The following is a 21956-nucleotide window of genomic DNA, read 5'->3' as shown; positions in this document are numbered from 1 at the left end:
TTTCTTTTATGGAATGAGGAATTTCACACCATAAAACCCGCATGCAACTGAATATTTGAGGCTAAGGAGCATACTATTTTAGTTTTCTACCTTGTGGGAAATAAAAAACATAGACTTATCACCCACGTCCTTCCTTTCTTTTGTGCTCTTTGTCTATCCTAGTATCTAAATCAAATGGATTTGATCCTTACGCCCAACCGTATGGAGAAGAATAAACAACTTGCGATTTCTTTCCTTATTGGACCCAAAATCGTACCTATGTTTTGATTTTGTTCGTTTCTTTTGTGCCGCTCTTTCCAATCTTTGTTTAGTATGATGGTTTGTTTCTATTTAGGGAGCATAAGCATGAGTGTCGAGTGAAAGCGCGTGTAAGGGGCAAGCATAGGCACAAATCCATTACTTGGACAAATGCAAGGAAATTAAATTAGTTGATCGAGTATTGATATCATTCTCGAATGAAATGAAATCAGTTGATCGAGCATTTATATAATTCTCGATGATCTTGGTTGAATCTTTTGGAGGAAGGAGGAAACGATGAGAATCGAGGCACGACCAAATTTAGGACTTGGACCACTAGGATCACCATAATTCCTTATCCCTCTCGGCACGAGGACTCCTGATGGCACAAGGATTAGCGTAAAGAATCATGAGAAGGCAGTTGACAAGCTTGGGTGGAGGCGTTGATGCTTTGCTTGATCATCAAGCAGGATGAGATGTAAATCCACGCACGAAAGGGAGAAATCATGTTGTCTTCGATTAATCCAATCGTAATACAAGCAGAAATGTGACCGTTTTCATGTTTGTGACACATACGATGAAGTAATTTGCGTCGGAGTGTTATTAGGTAGGCCCACAGGAATTTCTTTTTATTTTCGTTAAGCTGGCTCAGAGAATCTAGGACTACGGTTGACCAGTCAACTCCTCTCTAGTTCTTGATTTGACTTTAGTTATTCGTTTTCTTTATTTATTAATTTGTATTTAGCTTCTAGTTTCTTTTTCTTATGGAATGAGGGATTTTGCACCATAAAAACTGCATGCAACCGAATACTTGAGGCTAATAAGCATACTATTTCAGTTTTTACCTTGTGGAAAATCAAGTTATGGGTTATTTCAAGAAATTTGTAAGCTAATCACGATTCGGCTTGGCAAACATAGACTTATCGTTCGCATCCTTCCTTTCTTTTGTGTTCTTTATCTACCCTAGTGTCTAAATCAATTTGATTTACTCCTTACACCCAGCCATACGGATAAAAACAAAGAACTTGCGATTAGTTTCCTTTGTTTTGTTCCTCTCTTTCTAATATTTGTTTAGTATGATGGCTTGGTTCTATTTGGGGAGCATAAGCACGAGTGTCGAGTGAAAGCTCGTGTAAGCGATAAGCATAGGCACAGATCCATTGCTTGGACAAATGTGAAGAAATTAAATTAGTTGATCAAGTATTGATATCATTCTCGAATGAAATGAAATCAGTGGATTGAGCATTGATATCATTCTCAAATGATCTCGATCGAATCTTTTGGAGGAAGGAGGGAACGACGAGAATCGAGGCACAACCAAATTTAGGACTTGGACCATTAGGATCACCATAATTCCTTATTTCTCTTGGCACGAGGAATCCTGATGGCACAAGAATTAGCGTAAAGAATCATGAGAAGGCAGTTGACAAGCTTGGCCGGTGGCATTGATGCTTTGCTTGATCATGAAGCAGGACGAGACATAAATCCACGCGTGAAAGGGAGAAATCATATTGCTTTCGATTAATCCAAGCGCAATACAAGCAGGAACGTGACTGTCTTGATGTTTGGAACGCATACAATGAAGAATCTAGGACTACGGTTGACCAGTCAACTCCTCTCTAGTTCTTGATTTGACTTTACTTTATTCATCTTTATTTATTTATTAATTCATATTTAGCTTCTAGTTTCTTTCTCTTATGGAATGAGAGATTTTGCACTATAAAAACCGCATGCAACCGAATACTAGAGGCTAATAAGCATACTATTTCAGTTTTCTACCTTGTGGGAAATCAGGTTATAGGTTCTTTCAAGAACTTTGTGAGCGAATTAAGACTTGCCCTTGGAGAAAATAGACTTATCACTCGCGTCCTTCCTTTCTTTTATGTTCTTTGTCTACCCTAGTTTCTAAATCAATTTGATTTGATCCTTACGCCCAGGCATACCGAGCAGAACAAAGAACTTGCAATTTCTTTCCTTTCTTTTGTGCCTCTCTTTCTAATCTTTGTTTAGTATGATGGTTTGGTTCTATTTGGGAGCATAAGTGATATGAATCAAGGCTGCCATGATATTCTATTGTGAAGGCTTGCACTAGAAAGTCCAAAATGGAATTGCAACTCATGCATGAAAATAAGAGTCCAACCTTATAATGAAACATTCAGTCCATTTTGAAGAATAAAAGCCATTCGGCCATGATTGGGCTTTTGGGCTTAATTCATATTTATATAGGTTCTTATCTTTTTGGGTTTTAGCTTAAATAATTGTTTTAGTTTATCTTTATTTAATTAAAGATTATTTTATTAGGTGTAACTTATATGTGTTGTGTGTGGAGTTACAAAATGGATGCACATGATCAGTTGTCATTTGGGAGTTACAAAATAAGTGCCATCAATGTAAAAACAACCACTTTGAATGAGTTTTAAGGGGAATTAAAGGGGAAAACGTGGGAAAGCTCAAAAGACATCCATTTAGGTTTCTTTGTCTTGTTTTGGCTATAAATATCAAAGCCAAATTCATTTGTAAAAATGAAATTGATGAATAATAATATTTATTTCCTCTTTGTGAGTGTTTTTGCTTAAGTTCTTGCATGAATTTTGAACTTATCAAATTATTTTTTAATTTGTGGCGTTCTCTAACCAAAATCTTGTGTTTGATTCTTAACTTATCAAATCATACTTGGTTTGTGGCGTTTGGAATTGAATTCAAGTGCTAGTTTCATTATTGGAACTAGTTTTCCCTAACTTCACTTGAGGAGATCCTTGGGTTTTGAAATCATCTTGATTGGAAGGTGTCTTCTTGCATTCCATATGTATCATAACTCATTAGTTATTAGGGTGTATGGTTGCTAAGATGATGATTTCCTATCAATAAGCACGAGTGTTGAGTGAAAGGGCGCGTAAGCGGCAAACATAGGCATAGATCCATTGCTTAGACAAATGTGGGGAAATTAAATTAGTTGATCCAGTATTGATATCATTCTCGAATGAGATGAAATCAGTTGATCGAGCAGTGATATCATTCTCGAATAATCTCGGTCAAATCTTCTGGAGGAAGGAGTAAACGACGAGAATCGAGGCACGTATAAATTCAGAGCTTGGACCATTGGGATCTCTATCAATCCTTATTCCTCTCGGCACGAGAACTCCTGATGGCAAAAGGATTAGCATAAGGAATCATGAGAAGCCAGTTGACAAGCTTGGTCAGTGGCGTTGATGCTTTGCTTGATCATCAAGCGGGATGAAACGTAAATCTACACGCAATAGGGAGAAATCATGTTATTTTTTATTAATCCGAGCGTAATACAAGCAGAAACGTGACCGTTTTGATATCTAGGATGCATACGAAGACGTAATTTGGGTCGGAGTGTTATTAGGTACGCCCACATGAATTTCTCTTTATATTCATTAAGCTGGCTTACATAATCTAGGACTACGGTTGACCAGTCAACTCCTCTCTAGTATTTGATTTGACTTTAGTTTATTCAGCTTTCTTTATTTATTAATTCGTATTTAGCTTCTAGTTTCTTTTTCTTATGGAATAAGGGATTTCGCACTATATAAACCGCATGCCACCGAATACTTGAGGCCAATGAGCATACTATTTCAAGTTTTTACCTTGTGGGTAATCAAGTTATGGGTTCTTTCAAGAACTTTTCGAGCTAATCACTACTCGCCCTTGGGAGAAAATAGACTTATCGCTCGCGTCCTTCCTTTCTTTTGTGTGCTCTTTGTCTACCTTAGTGTCTAGATCAATTTGATTTGATCCTTACATGCACCCGTACGGAGAAGAACAAAGAACTTGCAATTTCTTTCCTTATCGGACCCAGTATCGTACCTATGTTCTGATTTTGTTCGTCTCTTTTGTGCCTCTCTTCTAAATCTTTGTTTAGTATGACGGTTTGATTCTATTTGGGGAGCATAAGCACGAGTGTCGAGTGAAACGCGTGTAAGCAGCAAGCATAGGCACATATCCATTGCTTGGACAAATGCAAGGAAATTAAATTAGTTGATCGAGTATTGATATCATTCTCGAATGAAGAGAAATCAATTGATCGAGCATTGATATCATTCTCGAATGATCTCGGTCGAATCTTTTGAAGGAAGGAGTGAATGACAAGAATCGAGGCACGTCCAAATTCAGGGCTTGGACTATTGGAATCTCCATCATTCCTTATTCCTCTCGACATGAGAACTCCCAATGGCACAAGGATTAGCATAAGGAACCATGAGAAGGCAGTTGACAAGCTTGGCTGGTGGTGTTGATGCTTTGCTTGATCATTAAGCGGGACGAAACATAAATCCACGCACTAAAGGGAGAAATCATATTTTTCTCGATTAATCCTAACGTAATACAAGCAGGAACGTGACCGTTTTGATGTCTGGGACGCATATAAAGAAGTAATTTGGGTCGGAGTGTTATTAGGTAGGCCCACACGAGTTTCTCCTTATTTTCGTTAGGCTAGCTCACAGAATCTAGGACTACGGTTGACCAGTCAACTCCTCTCTAGTACTTCATTTGACTTTAGTTTATTCATCTTTCTTTATTTATTAATTCGTATTTAGCTTCTAGTTTCTTTTCCTTATGGAGCATAAGGCATCATGAGAAGGCATTTAACAAGCTTGGGCGGTGGCGTTGATGTTTTGCTTGATCATCAAGCAGAACGAGAAGTAAATCCACATGCGAAAGGGGGAAATCATATTGTTTTCGATTAATCCAAGCGTAATACAAGTAGGAATGTGACTGTTTTGATGTCTAGGAAGCATACAATGAAGTAATTTGGGTCGGAGCGTTATTAGGTAGGCCCACATGAATTTCTCTTTGTTTTCGTTAAGCTGGCTCATAGAATTTAGGACTACAGTTGACCAATCAACTCCTCTTTAGTTCTTGATTTGACTTTAGTTTATTCATCTTTCTTTATTTATTAATTCGTATTTAGCTTCTAGTTTCTTTTTCTTATGGAATGAGGGGTTTCGCACCATGAAAACCACATGCACCTAAATATTTGAGGCTAATGAGCATACGATTTCAGTTTTCTACCTTGTGGGAGATAGAAAACATAGACTTATCACTCGCGTCCTTCCTTTCTTCTGTGTTCTTTGTCTACCCTAGTGTCTATATCAATTCCATTTGATCCTTACACCCAACCATATAGAGAAGAATAAAGAACTTGTGATTTCTTTCCTTTCTTTTATGCCTCTTTTTCTAATCTTTGTTTAGTATGATAGGTTGGTTTTATTTGGGGAGCATAAGCACGAGTGTCGAGTGAAAGCGTGTAAGCTGCAAGCATAGGCATTGATCCATTTCTTGGACAAATGCAAGGAAATTAAATTAGTTGATCGAGTATTTATATCATTCTCGAATGAAATCAGTTGATCGAGCATTGATATCATTTTCGAATGATCTCTGTCGAATCTTTTGGAGGAAGGAGTGAACGACGAGAATCGAGGCGCGTCCAAATTTAGGACATGGACCATTGGGATCTCTATCATTCCTTGTTCCTCTCGGCACGAGGACTCCTGATGGCACAATGATTACAGTAAGGAATCATGAAAAGGCAATTGACAAGCTTGGTCGATGGCGTTAATGCTTTGCTTGATCATTAAGCAGGATGAGACGTAAATCCACGTGAGGAAAGGAGAAATCATGTTGTTTTCGATTAATCCAAGCGTAATACAAGCAGGAATGCGATCGTTTTGATGTCTGTGACGCATACAATGAAGTAATTTGGTTCGGAGTGTTATTAGATAGGACCACACGAATTTCTCTTTGTTTTCGTTAAGCTGGCTCATAGAATCTAGGACTACGGTTGACCAGTGAACTCCTCTCTAGTTCTTGATTTGACTTTAGTTTATTCATTTTTCTTCATTTATTAATTCGTATTTATCTTCTAGTTTCTTTTTCTTATGAAATGAGGGATTTCACATTGTAAAAACTGCATGCAACCGAATACTTGAGGCCAATAACCATACTATTTCAGTTTTCTACCTTATGGGAAATCAAGTTATGGGTTATTTCAAGAACTTTGCGAGCAAATCACGAGTCGGCTTGGCCAACATAGACTTATCGCTCGCGTCCTTCCTTTCTTTTGTGTTCTTTGTCTACCCTAGTGTCTAAATCAAATCGATTTGCTCCTTATGCCTAGCCGTATGGAGAAGAACAAAGAACTTGCGATTTCTTTCCTTTCTTTTGTGCCTTTCTTTCTAATCTTTGTTTAGTATGATGGTTTGTACGAGTGTCAAGTGAAAGCTCGTGTAAGCGGTAAGCATAGGTGCAGATCCATTACTTGGACAAATGTGACGAAATTAAATGAGTTGATCGAGTATTGATATCATTCTGGAATGAAATGAAATCAGTTGATCGAGCATTGATATCATTCTCGAATGATCTCAGTCGAATCTTTTGGAGGAAGGAGGGAATGAAAAGAATCGAGGCATGCCCAAATTCAGGACTTGGAGCATTAGGATTCCATCATTCCTCGCCTTCGCGAGCACTCCTGATGGCACAAGGATTAGCGTAAAGAATCATGAGAAGGCAGTTGACAAGCTTGGTCGTTGGCATTGATGCTTTGCTTTATCATCAAGTGGGACAAGACGTAAATCCATGTGCGAAAGGGAGAAATCATGTTGTTTTCGATTAATCCAAGCGTAATACAAGCAGGAACGCAACTGTTTTGATGTTTGGGACGCATATATTGAAGTAATTTGGATCGTAGTGTTATTAGATAGGCCCACACGAATTTCTCCTTTTTTTGTTAAGCTGGCTCATAGAATATAGGACTACGGTTAACCAGTCAACTCCTATATGGTTCTTGATTTGACTTTACTTTATTCATCTTTCTTTATTTATTAATTCATATGTACTTTCTAGTTTCCTTTTCGTACGGAATGAGGAATATCGTACCATAAAAATCACATGCAACTGTCATACGAACCAAACTAGTACAACAAATCCTACACCAACAAAGAGTCTTGATGATGTAAATCTTACTAGCTCAAGGAATTCTAATCCAATAAGGAGTTCTGACTCAAGTAGGTGTAACACCCGGAATTTTTATATATTTAATAATGAGTTTTTATTTAAGTTAATTTTAGCTTTATTATTATTGGGTTTAATTTGAAATGATTTAATGAAAAAATTTAATATTAATCAAATAAATGAGTTATTTTCTATACCCAAATTAGTTTGAAATTTTAAGAAATTATTCAAGTAAATTATTTGAGAAATGATTATATTTTGGTTATTCAAAATTTTCTCAAATGCATATTTATATAAGTAAAATTATATATCGGAAAATTTTGGAAGAAATTATAAAGGATGTTTTTATAAAAGAATTTTGGGAGAATTGGTATTATAATTGAATAGTAGTATTAAATTTTAAGTTGGAAATTGATTATTTAATTTAATCTGTGTAGGATTTAATCGAGGATTATTTGAATAAGGATTAAAAGTATAATTTTATTTTTATGGGGTTTTAATGGAAATTTGTGAGTTTGGTATTTTCATAAATAAATATGCCTAGCCGGTGGGGGTATTTTTGTAATTGTGTATTTTCAATAATTCGGATTTGGCCCAAATTAAATAGTTAAGGGCTTAATTGAAAGGCTAAAAAGAAGTTTGGGGGTTAAATTGGAATTTTAATGGATGGAATTGTAAGTAATTGAGAAAGTTGAGGGACTAAACTGTAATAAGGAAAAGTTCAGGGGTCAAATATCGATATTGAAAGAAAAGAAATCGGGGAAGAAGAAAGGAGGAGAGAGAGGGAGAGTGCGTACCGGAGAGAGGGAGAGGATGTTGTAGGCGCTTACAGGACCGCTTGGGGCGTGAGGGCCGGCCGACGGAGCGACGCAGGCCGGGCGAAGGCAGCCTCCAATGCATGCATAAGAAAAGGGCAATGGCTTCAAAGCGTGTTTCCAAATTAAGCTTCAAGGTCATGGCTGAGTTGGTGGCGACGGCCCGATGGTGGCTCTTCGCAAAGATACGCCTGTGGTGGCTCGAGACTAAGATCCTGTGGAGAGAGAGTAGGGGCAACAGATTTTTCAGCCTTTCCCGTGAGATCCGGCGAGGATGGATGATTGGAGGACGTATCCCGACTCTCCTCTCACTGAAGCTTCGCGATGGCATCGCTCGTGGCGATCGGGCTTTGTTTGCGAATCGACGGCCCGAGATCGTCCGCAAATCTCTCCGGATGATCGGGTGTCGGATCGAAAAATCGGGCGGGGATCGCCACGTCATTGTGAGTCCGATGGTGTGTTCTGGATTGTCGACCTCGGACTCCGGTACAATTTGAAGTATAGGTCGATCGAGCGATCGGCCTGTAATTTTCTTTTGGCCCGTTAATTTTAGAAATTCTTGGTTTAATTGTGTCTATTGGGTTATATTGAGTATTTGATGATTTTGTGAGTCAAAAATAATTGTCTCTCGCTTTGCCCGCCTCAGATTAGGAGCAAGTGAGTTTCCGGAAATAGTGAAGTTTGGGGACCCGACTCCCGTTGTTTAAATTGTTGGATATTTGAGTGTTTTTCCCAAGGGTCCTGGACCCGTTTTTATGGGGGTAATGTTCGTGTTGGTTGGGGAGGTTCACGGGATTTTCGGTAGAGAATTCTCCCGAGTCGAGATTCTAGGCAGTCGGTCTAGGGAGTCTAGACTCTAGGATTAATGATCGATTGTCTCAACAGATTGATAAATTGTTTTCCGTGATTAGATGATCCTGTCCTGCTCGCCGCCTCCAACCGAGGCACCGAATGTGAGCTAGGAGGTCGCCAATCCCGTGAGTTAAAGTCATTTAATCTTTGCACTATTGCTAGTCCGATTTTAATATGCTATTTAGAATTTGTGCTTAATATGATTATTAGTATCGCAAAATAAATGATTTCACTTGCTTATTAATAATTGAAATAATATAAATATTATTATTAGTATGTTATAATAAGACAAACGTTATTATTTTTCCCCTCACAAATTGCACGTTGTTTTATCTTAAATCTTTAATCTTTATTTCGATATGTGTTGGATGAGTTCATCAGATAATGATATTTATTATATGTGATGATTGCGAATTGGGAAATGTGGCTTGTAGAACATGCCACTTTGATGGGTTACATCAATTTGCGTCTGTAATGATCCCTGGATATAAGGTTATTATGGATTTGTTTACCCTGATCGAGCATTGCTCTCTGGGCTGAGTTCAGTTGATTGCCGGAGTTAAGGTCCCTGATCGAGCTTGCTCTCTGGGCGCCAGACCTGTTGGATTAAGAGAGCCGAAAGGCTATTAGAATTTGGGGTTAGGGTTCTATTGAGCCACTCGTCCCGTAAAAGTAAAAATATATTTTTATTTATTCATTTATTAATTTATTGTGGTATGATTATAATATGGATTGTATTTACGTGCATGGTTGATATTTTGATTCGAATGATTAATATTTTATGTGAAGGAAATAGTAGGGTATGATTATAGTATGGTTTGTTGGTATGTAAATTGGTACATCTTAGATTCTCCGCAGTAGTAATAGTAAATGTATCAGTTGTAAATTTTCTGAGCTTCGGGTCTCGCCTAGTTTTTCTGGTAGACCGAAGTAATTTTGTAAAGTGTAACTATTAAGATAATTTATGGTTTTAATAATATTAATTTGAGATGAGATTTGTTTAAATCGTTGAGTGTCGGGGCTTACTACGGGTTTCGGTGGCCTTAAGCCTACCCATTCCTAGTCATGGCCACGGAGCCCACTGAGTGGGTCGTGACAAAGTTAGTATCGAGCTTAGGTTCAAATTTCCTTCGACCTAAGTTAAGATTTTTCTTAGTACTGCAGAGTTAGGATCATGTCTGTCTTGTTATTTTCATTGACTCCAGTGTCTCAGCCTTCTTTGTTGGAGAGTCTGTCATTCTTTTGTTGTAAGCTTGTCTTTGGTGTCATCTTTGAGAATGAGCTTATAGCGATGGGAAGATCCGGCCGATAGACTCGTCTTTGTTTTTCTTCAAGTGATTAGTGCAGTCCGCCTTTAGAAGCTTTGATTGTGGTTTCGATGGTGGGCACCGCAGTCAGCTTTTAGTGTAGAGCGTGGTTGCGCGTGTCAGAAACATGGACTGCCTCGGCCATCACATCTGCATCGTCTTATTGAGTAGCGCCGAAGGTAGTGCCTGGGAAGTCGAGCGGATGTCGGCTGTTATGGTTGAGTTGGTGGTTGTAAGAAGCTTAAGAAAGGTGGCAGGAGTATTTTCGGATGCTCGGAATCCAGAGAAACTTAAGCGAACATTATTTATTTTCTAAGTAGAACAAGTGTTTTAAAATACAATATTACCAAATTCCGTAAGAATGCATATGGCATTTCACTGTTAGGCATACATAAATTCATTTTAGGACATGCATCATACATTGTGCATTGCAGCCCTTGGTGATAGGGGCATCATCACCCTGGCGCGCGATATTGTAAAATTTTATATAGAGAAATGGCTAAAGGTTTTACGATTTTATAAAAGTATTTTTCCAAGATAATAAAGCTTTTATCAGTGATGATTATAAAGTAAGTAAAGATGTAATTTTTCAAAGTAAATAGTGTTAGCTTGAGAATTCTCTGGATGACGAGTTGAGTTGCTGAGAGAGTAAGTCTGTGGAGTTGTAGGCCCCATGTTAGATAATAAAGGAGGCTTTTGGATTTCAGTCAAAGAGGAATCTTGTGTCAGGATGGCATGAGTTGTGTCGGTTATGGAAACTAGATGGATGGTATGTCATAAGTGATGTGGTTTGGTAAGAAAATAAGGTTGTGAGAACCCTTGGTTTTGTCGGCAGGTCAGTGAGGTGGCATGTAAGTTGGACTTGCCGCCAAGTAATGTTCTCTGAGGTCAAATCCAGTTGTTTGTAAGTCTGAGTTGAGGAAGTATATTTCGATCCTTTCGTCAAGTTGGATCCTCAGTGTGTGAATGTAAGTAAAGATTTGGTTTCCGAGGGAGTAGTAAGTGAGGATCATGGATTTTCGAGTTCGCTAGTTTTATTTAAGGGTTTTGTCGATGAGTCTTGTGGTTTAGTTTATTTCGCAGGAAAGTTCTCTGAAGCCGAGTGAGATGAGAGGTTCTTAATTAGTTTGGTCTTACTTGAGTGTAGTCCTTTTCTTTCAAAATTAAATTATCTAATTTTTTAAGGGGGAGAATGTAACACCCTGAATTTTTATATATTTAATAATGAGTTTTTATTTAAGTTAATTTTAGCTTCATTATTATTGGGTTTAATTTGAAATGATTTAATGAAAAAATTTAATATTAATCAAATAAATGAGTTATTTTCTATACCCAAATTAGTTTGAAATTTTAAGAAATTATTCAAGTAAATTATTTGAGAAATGATTATATTTTGGTTATTCAAAATTTTCTCAAATGCATATTTATATAAGTAAAATTATATATCGGAAAATTTTGGAAGAAATTATAAAGGATGTTTTTATAAAGGAATTTTGGGAGAATTGGTATTATAATTGATTAGTAGTATTAAATTTTAAGTTGGAAATTGATTATTTAATTTAATTGTGTGTAGGATTTAATTGGAGGATTATTTTGGAATAAGGATTAAAAGTATAATTTTATTTTTATGGGGTTTTAATGGAAATTTGTGAGTTTGGTATTTTCGTAAATAAATATGTCGGTCAGGGGTATTTTTATAATTGTGTATTTTCAATAATTCGGATTTGGCCCAAATTAAATAGTTAAGGGCTTAAATAATTAGATTAGGTTTCCTCTTGAATTAACATGTTTTTTATTTTATGGAGTTTCGAATATGATAATATTCCATGTGCTGGTTATTGAATCTTATAACATGATATCACGATGGATTTTGGATCAGATGGGTTGCATGCTCAAATCTAGAATTTGCCATGTGAAGTTTTAGTTACCTTATGTCAATTTTTTTTGGCTTTATAGGGTTTCTACTATTTTAAATTTTCAGGCTTAATGTAATGTCTTTTTATGATCTTCATCTGATTTTTTCGAGTTTTGATTGTGTTTTTGTCTCTTATGCATGTTGAATTGACTTATGGTAAGAGGATCGAGGAAAATTTGTACAATCAAGCATAAATAAGCCTTAGAGTCGATTGACACTATGACATTAGTCGTTCGGCTCTAAAGTTATTTAGGCCTGATTTTGGATATTTTGTGTACTCTAGCTTGTTTTATGCGTCTTTTCTTTGATTTTTAGTTGTAGGAGGGTTGTAATAGCTAGATTTACTTTTCTAGACTTTATTTTTATTCTCTATTTGATGGGATGCCAAATAATTGCAATGTGATTACCTCATTAAAATTGTACATATAGACTATAGGGTAAAATGGGACCTTAACATGAAAACGTAGTCCATTAGGTTAAATGATGATAAGTGGGTTAGATTTAAAATCCATATAGACTTAGTGGGTTTTGTCATGCTTTAATTAAATCAATCGGGTCACATTAAATTTAAGATCACCCAACTAGACCTCCACATAAAAGTTAGTGCACTTAGGCTTAAAGGCTGGAATTAAATGCATAATATGTAATTCGACTAGACTAAGTGGGCCTTGTACATAATTAATTAGTTAAATTGGCTAACAAATAAAATATGGGCTGGACTTAGTAAAAATGGACTAGACTTAAGAGGACCTCACATGTTGTAATGGATACTTGTAAAAATATAAACTATCACATTTATAGGGAATAGCCCATTAAACAATAAAATTAAAGACTAAGATACACAAATAAGGAAGTTGGCTCTGAATATATCTCTAAATGTGGTGAAGCTTCAATATGGAATCTAGTAGCTACTGAATTAGTAAAAGTGTCCTAGAGAATTACCTAGGTGGCAACTCTATCTCCGCGCTAGTCTCTACAATTGGTTAGCGTGTTCCTATTAGGTTGAAAAGCCTTATAGTGTCGTAGTCGTTAGAGACACTTGGATGCTTGCCTGAAACTACTGCTCATAGTGACGACTCCATTAGGGATAATAAAAGCTGATTCCAGTGTATCTTTATCTTTAATTTTATTATTTAATAAGTGATTCTTACATCACTTGCATGGTTACCCTTTTTTGGTCCCAATAGCACCAATGGCATTGATTAGTGGTTCTTTAGTTCCATTCAAAGCATGGAATCACAACACTAGCTAACCATCACTCATAAGTAAGGAGGGAAGTGCCATCACTCATAAGTAAGGAGGGAAGTGCCTTACTCGCATGGACTCTTGAGTGGGAAGAAAAGCCAAAGAAGAGCAGTTTTTACTTGTGGGAGCCTTTTATCCTTAACCAAGACTCAGTTTATAGTAATGACAGTAGTAATCTCCCTTAGGAACCCTATTGGTTGTTATATGAAATGTTTTTCCTTATAAGTACTTAAACCCAATATTGGAAAGGCTTGACCAAAAAATATATGGAATCAGGCCCTAGGCCTAAAAATATGCAGGCCTTAAACTTATATTGAAAAACATCACATTGTTTGTTTTGAATCTGCTTTGAGAGCTAATGGCATGCATGTTGTGCCTACTATCCCCTTTGATAAGAAGCCTAGACCCAAAAATCCTAGGGAAGAAAGACTCGCCGTGGACCGTGTGCGGTTGAAATAAGGTCGAAAGGATGCTTTGTATAGCAATGTGTATAATATATGTGTTTGCTAACATTCTTCCTTTTGTCTATCTTTATGCATTACACATTTATCATACTAACACCTTGTCTTTTAGCCATATGGACTCTCCTTTGGATTGGACAAGAAGGCTAGAAAGAATGCCATCTCACTAATAATTTGAACTATAGTACAGCTCCTCAAAAGACCAAGGCATCAAGCTTCTATGATTAAGATTGAAGCTACATCTGAAATGGCCAATGAAGGAGCTAATGAGAAGGATGTTGAGATACTCAAGAATGCTGTCATAGATGATTTGAGGGGTGTGATTTAGAAGGCACTCCAATAACTTTTGGCTAGAATGGTTGCGCATCAAGCCCTGCCTGTTGCCCCAATTGCCCTGGTAGCTCCTATAGTAGCTAATCCTCCTATTGTTATTGATCTGGCTATAATCACCAGTAAAACTGTTACCGTCATCGTATTTTTTGAAAATGCTAATGCTGAAGATCCTGCTAGAAGAGGAGTGCCACGAAACTTCTGGGATTTTGATGAATTCATGTTGGACCATGCCAGAAGGGACACTACCCTTGCCATTAACAAAGCTGTGAGTGGCTTGAGTGCTAGGCTTGACAAGATGCAAGGCATGCTAGAGATTAAAGGGTTAGACCCAACCTATGATTTTGAAGAGTTAGTTTTGACGGGTGAAGACAAGTTGCCTGCGAAGTTCAGGATGCCCGAGATGACTAAGTTCAATGGGACTGGTGATCCAAAAGTTCATCTTAAGCTGTATATTACTATCATGGGAAATGCTTAACTAAGTAGGACCCAAATTGTTAAGCTATTTGTATTGTCCCTAGATGTACCCATTGTAAACTAGTAACATAGATTAGAGAAATCTGCCAAAGTTGAATGTCATAATTTATATAACTCTTTTATCAAGTAATCTGACAACAACACTCATTTGTAAGTGTCAATCAGGGACTTCGAGTCCACCAAGCAAAAGCCAAATGAATCATTTTTTGATTTCTTAATCAGGTGGAGGAATAAGGCAGGGTTAATGAAGAATTGCCCTCTGAAAAGGACCAGGTTCGTATGGTGGTCCAAAACTTTCTTTTGGGATGGGTCAAAAGGCTTCTGATGATGAACCCAAAGACTTTCATGGACCTATATGATAACGGCCTTGAGGTCAAAAAGACAGAGAATTATAAAAGAAAGACTATGCAAACCGACAAAAGGCTGAATTACCAGGTTGGTAGGAGTAGGACCCTAGATGTGAATGCTTTCCAGCAACCGAGAAGGTCTCCAACTTCAAGCAACCTCTCTCAAAGATCTTTGAGAGGTAGTGTAAAATGGCATGCTCCAACCAACCACCTTTAAAAACCCATCTAACCTTAATGCACCCGGCTACAAACCTAACACCTATTATAAAGTCCACTAAGCACCCAGCTACTACACAAGTACCTGCATCCGGCTCAAGCATGAAAGTCAATACCTCATTTACACTGAAAAACTAATTGATCCAGACCATCCTAGCATTAGAAGAAGCCCTCTACCAAATTATAACAATACACCACCCCGAACCAAGTGTTCATGATCACCCTTGATTTTTCAATGAAGAGGCGGTCATGAACCTTCACCGAGCATGGGGCACCATTATCCATGGTGTTCCAATATCTAAAAGGAGCGAGAAACTCAAGCCTCAGTCACCAAGAATTGGTCCTAACCCTCATAATGGCTAATATTGTAAGTATTACTAGGTTTTGGGGGATGAGGCAGATCAGTGCAACCATCTCAAGCACGAAATTCAAGGCTTAATAGTCTACGAGGAATGGCAAGTTGAGCAGTTTTCTCGGTATGAATGTGAAGACCTGCTAGGGCAGCCTTTAGGTAGATTAGATGTCAAAGTTTGTAATTCAAGGCCTCCTTCAATTGATATTTGGATTGAGGATATTGTGCTGAGTGGTTAGGGATCAGTTGATGATGATCAGACGATTGGTGAGTCTTGCCTTCTAGAGGGATGGAAGCAAGTTGAGAAGAAATCAGTTATGGCAATAGATGATAGGCATCATATTACGCATATTTGCATGCCCAATTATTTACATTCTTATGCATAATTATCTCGTTTTATGCTAGAATCACCTGTCTTTTGTTTCCTTTCACGTTTTAGGTCATTGTCGATGGACACTATCAACAATAGAGAGAAATACGTGCAATTACGGACCAGAATCCATCAAATTGAGCAAGGACTAGCATTCCGAGGTAGTGCACGGCCTGGACTCCGACCGTGCTGAATTGTCAAGAAGCTGCCCCTAGAAGTGCCATTTTGGCACGGTTTCCATAGCCACTACAGCCTCCACCACGACCCGTGGTGGCTCAACACTGGCTTAGGCACGGCTTGGAAGAGGTCAACACAACCAGATCGCGGAGGTTCGGCGGCTAGACTCGCTCGTGCCGACCAAAAACTTGACCATGGCCGTCTTTGAAGGGACTATATAGGCAAAATCGATTTGGTGAATGAGGGTTCGAATTTCTGACTTGATTTCCATTGTACACACTCAATTCATTTATTTCTATACCTCGATTGTCGACTTTGGGAGATCAATTTCATCAATTGAATGGAGTATTACACTTGTTTCAATATCGATTTGAAGATCAAAACAAGATTTGCGAGCATTCAAGAGGCAAATTAGGGTTTGATATTTTGAATTGGAAAATTAGGGTTTCTCATCCTACTTGAAAGAGGAGGGTGTACATGCCTTTAATTTACTTTTCTAATTTTAATTCTTATTTTGTGATGCTTATTAGTATGAGTACCTAAATTGTTCAACCCAATTTGGGTTCCTATGTTTGTGGATTGAACTTAATGTTATGAGATTTTGATTGTGAATTCTTGATTCTTCTTGCTTTTATTATTAATGAGAAGTCACTTTATTCATGAGACATTGTGAATTGTGGAATTTAGATTGCTTTATGTAATTGAGAGATTCGTTTAGTAATCGAAAAACTGAATAGCAAGAACTGGTTAATAATCACATAGAGATAAGGGTAATTGACTAGCCGGATTAAGAATTAACAAAGGTTAATAGAGACCGAATTCAGTTAAGACTTCATCCACGGGTAATTGCAATTGATAATCAATTTAATCTTTATCTTTACAAAAATCCAATTAACTTAGGTCCTCTAGGGTTTGCTTTTCCTTCGAGAGTTTCCTTAAATCTTTTCAGATAATTTGACATTTAATTACTTGTTTGTTCATAATTAATCATAGAAAAACACTTCATTGAATTCTTTAGGTTAGATAACGTAAGACGCTACAGTAGGTGTAGGTTCACCCTTTCCCAAGAATACGACCTTGATACTCACCATTTGTGCTAGTCTGCATCGATAGGTTCACTGCCTTAGATTGTAGCTACGTAAATAGCAATATCAAGTTTTTGGCGCGGAATTACTTTTTGTGTGAACTAGAACGAACTTGTGTTTTTGTTAATTTAGCCATATTTACTTTTCTGTCTCTATTTTGCTTTATTTTATTCTTTTATTGTTTTAACTACTTTTGTTTTTCGGTCGCTACATTCCAATTGTAGGTAGTTTATTACTAGAAGCTCAAACTCTAATCTTATAGAGCCTCTATCTGATCCAGAATGATCCCTCAGATTCTTAAGGAAGCGTTTGCAATTAGAAGAGGAGGAGATTGTGGTTGAGGTACCTGTAGATAGACCATAAGGGATGGAGAATCAAAATGGAAATGCCGCAGCGGATGCAAACAGAATGATGTACGAGTTTGCTAGACCATCATTGGATAGGACACAAACGAGTATACTCAGACCGACAGTGGCAGCTAACAATTTTGAGATAAAGCCAAATGTGATCCAGATGGTACAGCAGAGTGTATAGTTTGGGGGGCGGCCAAGCGAGGATTACAATGCCTATATAGCTAACTTTTTGGAGATATGCAACACTTTCAAGATAAATGGAACTACCGATGATGCCATCCGACTGAGATTATTTCCATTTTCTTTAAGGGATAGAGTAAAGAGATGGTTGCAGTCCCTTCCACCGCACATTATCACAACCTGGAAATCTTTGGCTGAAAAATTCCTTTACAAGTACTTTCCTTCAGCTAAAACTGCTAAATTGAGAAATGATATTTCTTCTTTTGTGTAGATGGACGACGAGAGCATGTACGCCTGGGAGAGGTATAAGGACTTCTTGAGATGTTGTCCACACCATGGTCTACTAGTATGGATGCAGGTTCAAACCTTTTACAGCGGTTTGAACCTTACTACGAGGTAAATGGTGGACATCGCAGACGGCAGATGAGCAGCAGTAACCTGATAGAGGAGATGGCCATGAACAACTAGCGTTGGCAATCCTCTCAGAGCTCACAATTGTCAAACAAGGAATGGTCAACCAGTTAGACTCCACAGCAGCCTTGGTAGCTTAAGTGGAGCTTCTGACCAAGAAAATAGACCAGCTTCAGATGCCAATTCAAGCAGCCCAAATAAGCTGCGAGTTTTGCAGTGGCCCACATTACGGTGAAAACTATAATATGGGAGGTATGTTTGCTAGTTCCTCTACCTCATCTAATGTTTCTACTGAGCATGAACAGGTTAATTACATGCGGAATGCACCCGGACAGCAAAATAACCCTTATAGTAGCACATATAATCCTGGGTGGAGAAATCATCCTAATTTTAGTTGGTGCAACAATAATGCCCAAGGTTCACGAGGCTTTCAGAGACTGCATCAGCAGCCACCACAACAATAGCAGCAGTAAGCTAAACCATTAGAGCTTCCTCCACCAGCCGAGAGGAAATCTAACATGGAGGAGCAGATGATGAAGTTTATCACGTCGACTCAGACAAGGTTCTAGTAGACCGACAGTGCTCTTAGAAAGCAGTAAGCATCCATTCAGGACTTGGAAAATCAGATTGGGCAGATTTCTAAGATGTTGTCCGGAAGGCAACAAGGAGCACTCCCTAACACCACTGAGTCTAACCTGAGGGAGCACGTGAACGCCATCACTTTGCTTTCAGGTAAGTTAGTATCAGCTCCTTCTAAGCCTGTTGTTGATGATGCTACTATTGATGTGCAGATCGAGACGAGCGGTAAGGTTAAAGAACCTGAGAGGCAAAAGTTGCAACCAATCCTAGTCAGGGAGTATCAACCCAAGATTCCTTATCCTACTAGACTGAAGCAAGTAGAAGTATAAGAGCAGTTCAGTAAGCTCTTAGATATTTTTAGACAACTGCATATTAACTTGCCTTTTGTTGATGTATTAAAGTAAATGCCGAAGTATGCCAAATTCTTGAAGGACAAACTTAGTAACAAAAGCAAGCTGGAAGAGGTAGCATTCGTAAAGCTCAATGAAGAGTGCTTAGCAGTATTTCAGAGTGATTTACCAAAGAAACATCATGACCCAGTGAGTTTTACTATTCCTTGCACTTTAGGTAATTTGTGTGTTAATGAGGCATTAGCTTATTTTGGCGCTAGCATAAATGTAATGCCCACAAGTATGTTTAATAAGCTAGGTTTAGGGAAAGCAAAACCCACTAGGATGTGTATTCAATTAGCAGATCATTCTGTTAAGCTTCCTAGGGGGATTGTAGAGAATGTGCTAGTCAAGGTAGATAAATTTATCTTTTCTATGGAATTTGTGGTTATGGATATGGACAATGAGCATGCTGTGCCTTTGATTTTAAGGAGACCATTCCTTGCCATGGCTAGAGCCAAAATAGATGTATTCGAGGGAAAGTTAGAGCTTAATGTAGGAAATGACTGTGTTACTTTCAGTTTACCCCCATTCGAGAGTCCTCCTGCCAATCAGGTTCACGCCATTTGCGCTATTGACCCGATTGGTTTTGCATGTGATAAACCACCACAGGATTTACTAATACATTATGCTCTGGATGCTTCTTTGCCTATTGATGTGTTCACTCTTTTAAAGAAAACAATTTGCATCAATTTGAAACTTCGCATTATGATACACCTGAGAAGGGTAGTTGCAAGTTTGTTTATTATAGGTCATCTAGACAGGATTAGGAGTGGATGACTGGACATCCTAACTAAGCATGGAGAGCACCTCCTTAGCCAACTATTGTTCCCATTGGACTGCCTCCTTACGGTTATATGCCTCAGGCCCCAGCTTACAATGCGTACACCTTCTCAATTTGGCAACGGGGCAGGGATGCTGCAGAGTCCAGCTAAGGACTCAACCAAAAAGAAGTGCTTTTTAGGAGGCACCCCAAAACTTTAATTTTATGCTTTTATTAATATTTTTGTTTTGTTAGTTGTTGCATGCTTGGTGGTAGTTAGAACACTTACTTTTTATTTTAAAGATAGTTGTATGAACTTAGGGTTGGAATAACTTATGTCGGATTTTTAGTAATCGGTGAAGTGGGACTTTCCCGTTTGATTCACTTACTTGATTTACGGCCTAAATGTGTATCTATATGTGTCGAATGTAGGTAGGGAGTTCACGACTCGAGATGGCAAAGGAAAGCCTAGAATCAACCCTTTCACCACGGTTTTCGTGGCCATTATGGGTTGCAACACCAGGCCGTTCTCATCAGCACGGCCGGAGTCAAGCCCGTGATGAGAAAACACATGAAGAATGGGAGATTTCAACAAATTCAGGACGGCTTCCGAATGCACCACGGGCAGCAACACCAGGTCGTGCTGGTCAGCATGGCCGTGCCCCCACCCATGCCAAATGGTGCATCATTGAAGCTTAGAGGCTCATCATTAAAGCCGTGCCAACCAGTGAGGATATACCATCAGCAGACTCCCAGTAGTGAAACAAAAACTTGTCCTACTTTTCCTTTTCCTTTTTCTTTTTATTTTCTTTCCTTTATTTTATTTTATTTTCTTATCCTTTTGCATGCTTAATGTTATGTTATTTCCTTTCATGTTAATTTGTTTTAGTAAAACACTATGCTTTCCCATTTTAAAATGAACACTAAGTATGATCTTCAAGAACTATGATGTGCGAGTCATATGCTATGCCCAGTTTTAATCTTTCTAACACTGTGGACAGTGTTATACTCAAGTCTGGGGTGGGTATCCCTTAATTGTTTAAAAGCAATGATAATGGACCATGCGTAGGATTTTAGGACCTAGTTTTTGCACGAAATTCAAGTCTAGTTTATTCTTTCGTAATTAATGACTTAATTCACACACTAGTACTTGATTGTCCCTCTTTATCTTCTATTCTTAAAAGCAATTTCATTGTATTTAATGTCACAACCCCACCCGTGGGCCCGTGACCGGCACTAGGAAATGGGTAGGCTTAAGGCCACCGAAACCCGTAGTAAGCATGACACTCACTGATTTAAACAAATCTCATCTCAAATTAATATTATTAAAGCCATAATTTATCTTAACAGCTACATTCTACATAAATACTTCGGTCTGCCAGAAAAATTAGGCGAGACCCGAAACTCATAAAATTTACAACTGATACATCTACTAATTACTACTGCGGAGAATCTAAGATTTACCAATTTACATACCAAATCAAATACATCACCCGATGATGAAGGAGTCACATCAATAAGAGTCATGGAGGACTAACAATCACTTAATCTGAAAATAAGAAAATGAGACCGTCACCCCGAGAGTGAGTTAAAATCAAATAATCTGGGAACTATTGCATTCTTCTCAGAAAACATAGATTGTTCAAATCAGTATATCAAATCATGCACATAAATACCAATCATACTATAATCATACCCTATTACTTTCTTCACAGAAAATATTGATCATTCGAATCAATATATCAACCATGCACGTAAATACAATCCATATTATAATCATACCATAATAAATAAATAAATGAATAAATAAAAAATATATTTTTACTTTTACGGGACGAGTGGCTCAAGAGAACCCTAACCCCAAATTCTAACGTACCATTTTGGCTCTCTTAATCCAATAAGATCGGGCGCCCCGAGAGCAATGCTCACCGTGGACCTTACCTCCACCGTCACTTAAGTATCCAAATAAGAAATCTAGTAGCCATTCGGCTCTCTTAATGCAAGTAGACTGGGCGCCCCGAGAGCAATGCTCGATCGGGGACCTTACCTCCACCGGTCACTTAAGTATCCAAATAAGCCGGCTTCCGAGAGCAATGCTCGACCAGTGGACCTTACCTCCGTAA

At 38.1% G+C, this 21956-nt stretch overlaps 1 non-coding gene across 1 annotated transcript; it reads right to left on the bottom strand.

Moving 5' to 3' along the window:
• Nucleotides 1-17929: 17929 nt before the first annotated feature.
• LOC112536742 lies at nt 17930-18033 on the bottom strand. Its single transcript, XR_003080702.2, has one exon. It is a non-coding gene; the product is annotated as a small nucleolar RNA R71 (small nucleolar RNA).
• Nucleotides 18034-21956: the final 3923 nt, after the last annotated feature.

This window comes from Ricinus communis, chromosome 1 (genome assembly GCF_019578655.1).
Source record: "Ricinus communis isolate WT05 ecotype wild-type chromosome 1, ASM1957865v1, whole genome shotgun sequence".
Classification (NCBI taxonomy): Eukaryota; Viridiplantae; Streptophyta; class Magnoliopsida; order Malpighiales; family Euphorbiaceae; genus Ricinus; species Ricinus communis.
Note: the sequence above shows the minus strand (reverse complement) of the source record. Positions and strands in the feature narration are given on the sequence as shown.